The sequence below is a fragment of the Pyrus communis genome, chromosome 10 (genome assembly GCF_041283825.1).
Source record: "Pyrus communis isolate YQ-2024b chromosome 10, ASM4128382v1, whole genome shotgun sequence".
In the NCBI taxonomy this organism is placed as follows: domain Eukaryota; kingdom Viridiplantae; phylum Streptophyta; class Magnoliopsida; order Rosales; family Rosaceae; genus Pyrus; species Pyrus communis.
In genome coordinates this window covers 24,416,779-24,423,272 of record NC_142574.1, presented here as the reverse complement: position 1 = coordinate 24,423,272, position 6,494 = coordinate 24,416,779, and the positions used below count along the sequence as shown (strand labels likewise).

At 38.8% G+C, this 6,494-nt stretch overlaps 1 pseudogene; it reads left to right on the top strand.

Annotated features, from left to right (window-relative positions):
• Positions 1-1,462: 1,462 nt before the first annotated feature.
• Positions 1,463-3,621, top strand: LOC137728430 (akuammiline synthase 1-like; annotated as a pseudogene).
• Positions 3,622-6,494: the final 2,873 nt, after the last annotated feature.

Genomic DNA, 6,494 nt, shown 5'->3' with positions numbered 1-6,494 from the left:
GATATATGTACGTATGTTTGGAAAGATTATATTCAATGTTTTGTGCGCATCTAGTGGTCACTGTTTTGTCTACGGGCGACGATACTTATATTGGCTTTGGTTGGGTGATGTTGGGGCCTATGGGTTAGGAGATATTATATTGGCCTACGAGTCGGGTGATGTAGAGGCCTATGGGTCAAATGAAGATTTATATATTAGGCCTACAGGTCGGGTGATGTAGGGGCCTTCAGGTCAATTATGATACCACTATTTAGCACACTATACGATATATGTTTTATGAAAGGTTTTATGGCATGTTAGGGCTTTCGGAGAAACCTATCATATTTTATGCTATTAGTTTTCATAAAACTTTGGGGGTTAGTATGTTGATAACTGTTTCAATATTATATATATATATATATATATATATATATATATATAAACTCGATCCACTTATATTTGTTTTGCGTCCCCTCATGACATAGGAATGAGGCTTACGATTAGCGCTACGAGGCATTCCCCTACCAATAATATCATACCATCCTCTCTGCTTTGACATCTGTTGTAATAGCACCTCTCTATTTTACCTTCCACTTGTACTCTGGATTAGTTGTATGCTCTCAACATGTCATGCATTATCATTAGATTCTTTGTTGGCATTTGAATATTATTATTGTATTTTTGTAAGACTTATATTTGATTATTTCTTTGCGCAGTTATGCACAAAATTTATACGCATGTGTTACATGTTCTCAGCATATGCATTCATTAAATAGCTTGCGTCATCTTCGGATGTCGGCCAGTACGTGATCATCCTGATGTCCCTCGGACATCGGGATTGGGGCGTGTCAGTAGCAACACTCTTTTAGATCACAATTTAAAGGTACTCTTAACAAAAAGATAACTATCCAAAATGATTTAATCATCTAATGATTATCCAATAAATAGACAGAATAAGAAGGAAAAGCAAAAAAGTATAACGAGTGGTTTCGGCGTTGGCCTAAAACCAAACCAACCAATCCATTCACAGCCGTACCCTAAACAGTATATTTCACAGTTCAATAATTAAATGAATCTTTATTTCAGGTCTCAGATAGATAACTAAAAACGAAATCCTATTGTTTATGAAATTATAAAGGTTAATTTCTCATTACTGTTTAGTCAGCTAACTTCTACACAATAATCAGAGGTCCGAGTTGATCTAACAAGACAAAAACGAACTTTTGAGTGGAAAATTTTGTAATCTAGGAGGTGGCATAATATTCCGAACAACCTATCAAATAATTTCAGTATAAGTGAAAAGAAATACAAACAAGAGGCAAGTGAAATCTAATCATATATTCTTTGATTCTCTTTCCGCCGGCGGCATATGGTCTACTTAATTTGCTGTAACAAGAGCTGTCAATATCTCCATTCTTCAATATGTTTGTTGACATGACATTTGAAGAAACATGAATATAACACGTGGGAAGTCGTTTAAAAGATGGCTTCAGAGATGAAGGTTGAAATCATTCAAAAGGAAACAATTAAACCATCCTCTCCAACTCCTCCCCACCTAACAAGTTTGAGCCTCTCCGTTTTCGATCAGTTTCAACCTGAATTTTATTCCCTCTACTTCTCTTCTATCCCAGCTCTGGTGATGAGGTCAATTCTGATCACCGTTCTTTGCCAAAAGATCCAACCTTCTAAAAACATCATTATCTGAAGCCCTCACTCAATTCTATCCCTTTGCTGGAAAGTTCAAATACAACGTTTCAATCGACGGCAATGACCACGGGGCTGCTTTTCTTGAAGCCCAAGTCAACTAATATTCGAGATCCTAAATTGACTGAACTGCAGAGCAACCCTAACTTCGCTAATTTGGCGGCAATTGTCTTTCCTTCCTGACATATATGAGAGAAACAGAAACCCATATGAGCTGACTCCAGAGTCCAGAGAAACAATTACAACATGAAGCTACACAAAAAGATAAAAGTACGTATGATGACACAGCCAATGAGAAGAACCACTAATGAATCTTTCATACAGGAAAATAGTAGGGGATGAACAATGAATCTTTCTTTGCATATAGTTATTGGTCCAAAGTCGCTCTCTTTGTGAACATTAACAATATATTGTTTCTCAATTATTGGCTAACTGTTGTATATAATATTGTGGATACCTTAAAATAGGTTTGGACAATAAACGGGATCTAGTAGACCACTACAGACTTTGGCACTTTGCGCAGGGTTGCTGTCGTACAAATATTCACACCATTTTCCCCAACTCAAGTGCGGAGAAATGATGGGTTCAGAGATGAAGGTAGAAGTCATTCACAAGGAAGCAATCAGACCATCGTCTCCAACTCCTCACTACCTCAAAACAACCAACCTCTCTGTTTTTGATCAGCTTATTCCTGATATTTATGTCCCCTTCCTTCTCTTCTATCCCAACAATAATACTGATCACCGATCTTTAGCAGCTGAAAGATCAAAAATCCTTAAGACATCATTATCTGAAATACTCACTCACTTCTATCCCTTTGCAGGAAAGTTCCACTATAATGATTCAATCTGTTGCAATGACCATGGTGTTGCATTTCTTGAAGCCCAAGTCAACTGTCCCATATCCAAGATTTTGGACAAAGCAGATATTGGGATGGTAAAACAATTGCTTCCAGCTGATATGGCATCCAGACAGGCAGTCACTGGCTATCTTCTACTAGTCCAGGCCAATTTCTTCGAATGCGGTGGAATGGCAATTGGAGTCAGTATTGCGCATAAGGTTGCGGATGCGTCTACAATCAGCACATTCATCAAAAGATGGGCTGAAATTGCACTTGACTCGACCAGTAGGCCCAATACTGATTGCGAGGCAGTTCTTCCAGCAGAATTTGGTGTCGCAGCTTCTCTTTTTCCACCACAAGATATTCTCAATGCACCTCAACCGACCTTGGAATTTCCTAAAGAAAAGTGTATAACAAGGACATATTTGTTTGACGCTTCAAAGATTGCTGCACTCAAGTCCAAGTCCGCCAGTGCTACTGTACCAAAGCCTATGCGCATTGAAGTAGTATCCGCTCTCATTTGGAAATGCGCAATGGAAGCATCAAAATCAAAATTCGGGTCAATAAGGCCATCTGCCTGGTGTCACGCGGTGAACATGCGAAATGTGTTGGTGCGGCCCTCGGCAGAAAATTTATTGGGAAATCTTGTGGGGAAGTTTATAGCAAGGGCCGGAGAAAGTGAAGTCGTGGATCTTGACCTTCAAAGCTTAGTTGGTAAGTTGAGGAAAGGCATCGAGGAGTTCAAAGTAAAATATGCTAATAATGTTACCGGGGATGCATGTGAGTCCTTGAAAGAGTATGGGGACCTCTTACAGATGGATGATATAGAAATCTATACCTGCAGCAGTTGGTGCAGGTTTCCCTTCTACGCAGCTGATTTTGGATGGGGAAAGCCATCGTGGGTGAATCAGAGTCTCGAAGGCAAGAATTTGATTGTGCTGATGGATGTGCGAGATGGAGATGGTGTTGAAGTGTCCTTAACTTTTAATGAAGAAGACATGGCCATAATTGAAAGCAATAAGGAGCTGCTTGCATATGCTTCTCTCGGTCGGAATCTCATTCTTCAAAATGATGTTGCCCTTGTTGTATGAGTTTTGTTGACTGGGAAATTTCAGGGAGCAATGAGAAGTCGTCCAGCACAAGTATTTCTTCTTTCCTTGATTAATATGCTGCACTTACTATGTATTTATGCTATCTTTCTAATAGGGGTAGAGCTCATCAACATATGTGGGTCTCACTGATACAAATGATGGTACAAATAAATTGTAACAATAGCAATTTTTGAAGTTTTTATTAAGTGGCCAGCGCAGCAATTATTGTCAGGTGAAGATTTGGGAAGAGATTATTGTGAAACATAAATAGTGGCCGTTCTTATTCAACGTATGTTAGTAAAGCATCATAAACAATCATATTAATGTAGAGAGCCTTTAGGGTTACCACTCATGTATTCGATGCCCTATATAAAGATGGCTTACTGATAATTGAAGATACTTGAGTTCTCTCTTTAATTTCTTATCTCTCTCGATTCTCTTCGACTCCATACTTTATTTCCAACACATTATCAGTACGATAACACTCTTAATTTTAGCACCAAAATAAAGGGACAAGGAAATGAAATGAATACTGCAAAATCATCAGCATGTTAGACAAGAACAGGATTATATATGCTTGAACTACAAATTCCAATTAGTTTATTTTAATAAACTTTACTGCCGAAAGTTCTTTCTAACATATATGATCTTGTTTCTTCTTACAGACCCATTATTCCACAAAGGCATGTGTGCTTATTCGTTTCATGGCAGATATATGGAACAAAAAGGGTGAGATTACTATCGTTGCGGCTTGCATCGTGAATGACATATCTGTTATTGCATCATCAGCTTATGTTAGTATTCATATATACATTAAGCGTGGTTTCAATTTAGTGAATTGTATTATAACTCCAATAAATAACGTTGTGATGATGAATTTACAAAAGATTGGGACATGCAGTCCCTTTATTCTCGTCAAATAGTCAGTCAGATCCGGACCTTAGTTCTCATCACATGATGATTGAAGGGCCTATAGTCTTGTATGAATACAAAGTTCATAGTTATGCAATTGCTAGAGCCTATAGCTCATTGCATCTATAACCAAAGGAGAATACGGACTTGTCAGATTTAGTGGATTGTATTGAGTATTCTTTTCCCCGACATTGTTGCAAAAATTATTTTGTAATTTCTAGTAATGAAATTCCACACGGCACATTCCGGCCCAGGCCCCAACCACATTTTGGACTTGACTTCATCGTAGCACGATATTGTCCGCTTTGGGTCCCGACCATGCCCTCTTGTTTCTGGGAACTCACACGAGAACTTCCAGTGGGTCATCCATCCTAGAATTGCTTTCGCGCGAACTCGCTTAACTTCGGAGTTCCTACGGAACCCAAAGTCAGTGAGCTCTCAAAAGACCTCATACTAGGTAGAGATGAGAATATACATATAAGGTTTACATGATTTACTTTCCTGGATGATGTGAGATGTTATACCACATCCCAGTGATAAAGTATTGAATTATCTATTCTAAAGTGGGAGGGGAATTGGCACTGTTCATGGCTACAGTCAATTGTTTGCCCCTCGATTTCTCAAAAGACCTCATACTAGGTAGAGATGAGAATATACATATAAGGTTTACAAGATCTACTTTCTTGGATGATGTGAAATGTTATACCACATCCCAGTGATAAAGTATTGAATTATCTATTCTAAAGTGGGAGGGGAATTGGCACTGTTCATGGCTACAGTCAATTGTTTGCCCCTCGATTTCACGCTATTTACAACAAAAACCATCAGATTTGGGCTGGGTTGGGAAGGTAATTCTTAAAAGTTAGGGGGTAATTGTGTTCGTGGGTTTGAGCAGAATTTCACTTTATTTACAAAATTGCCACCGCCTTTTCTCTCCCTCTTTCTCTCTCCCTACTCGGTCGATAACCATCCATTAAATCACCCATCCTTTCCTTTTCTCACTCTGTGAGCTCATTTCCTACAACCCTAGCACTGTTTCTCTCTCATTTCTCTCAAATTCGAGAGACTTCTCTCTCCCATTTCTCTCAACCTAGCCCCAGCGCTGCTCACCCCATTCCTCTTCATCATCTCAGTTAAATCCGATCAACAATCACTGATGCACCTCCACACGAACCCATGTCGAATTTTCCTCCTGCCCACGAACCAACCTCCATTTCGTGGATCCACCTTCGTTGCAAGTCGCCGACACCCACAAATGAACTCAGATACGACCATCAAAAGTAGGGCGGAGCTCTCGAAGATGTCAGATTTGAGAAGGGAAAAGGTAAAGTTTCGTACTTTAGTGTTTGATCCTGAAGTAGATTGAATTTTCACTCTCTCCGATCAAATTCTTCTCCTTCCCAAATTTTCTACTCAAATCTAAAAAAATTTTCTACTCAAATCTAAAAAATTCCAGGAGCGGAGCGGAATTTAAAATGCGCGAGCTCTGCTTTCAGGCCTCCCCGAAACACTTGCAGGTCAGTCGTCCGAACCGATTTCTGAATTTTGGATGTATTGCGTTTGAAAATGCCGAAAATTAATTGTTTTGTTGGAGTCCTATTGATTTCGGAGGATCGGCGGTGGTTTTTAAATTTGTATTTGTATTTGGTGCTTAATTTAAAAAATGGGAGTGAGTTTGGTGTGGATCCGATCTAAATTAAGTAATTAATTGACTCTGCAATTTTAAAATTTTTTCATTTGAATTTTGTTTCAGCAATTTCAGCTCAATTTCTATGTTTTATGAATTTTAATTATAATTAATGCTTTTGTGGAAAGAAATTTGAATTTGAATTTTTATGTTGTTTAATAGAAAGATAGGTGCTTGGATGGGAGTGGACGTAGGAGCAGGAAGTGTTACGAGGAGGGGAGGTAGTAGCCTCATCTGCTGTGTTGCAGTAGTGAAGTGATTAGACGTCGGTATGGCATCT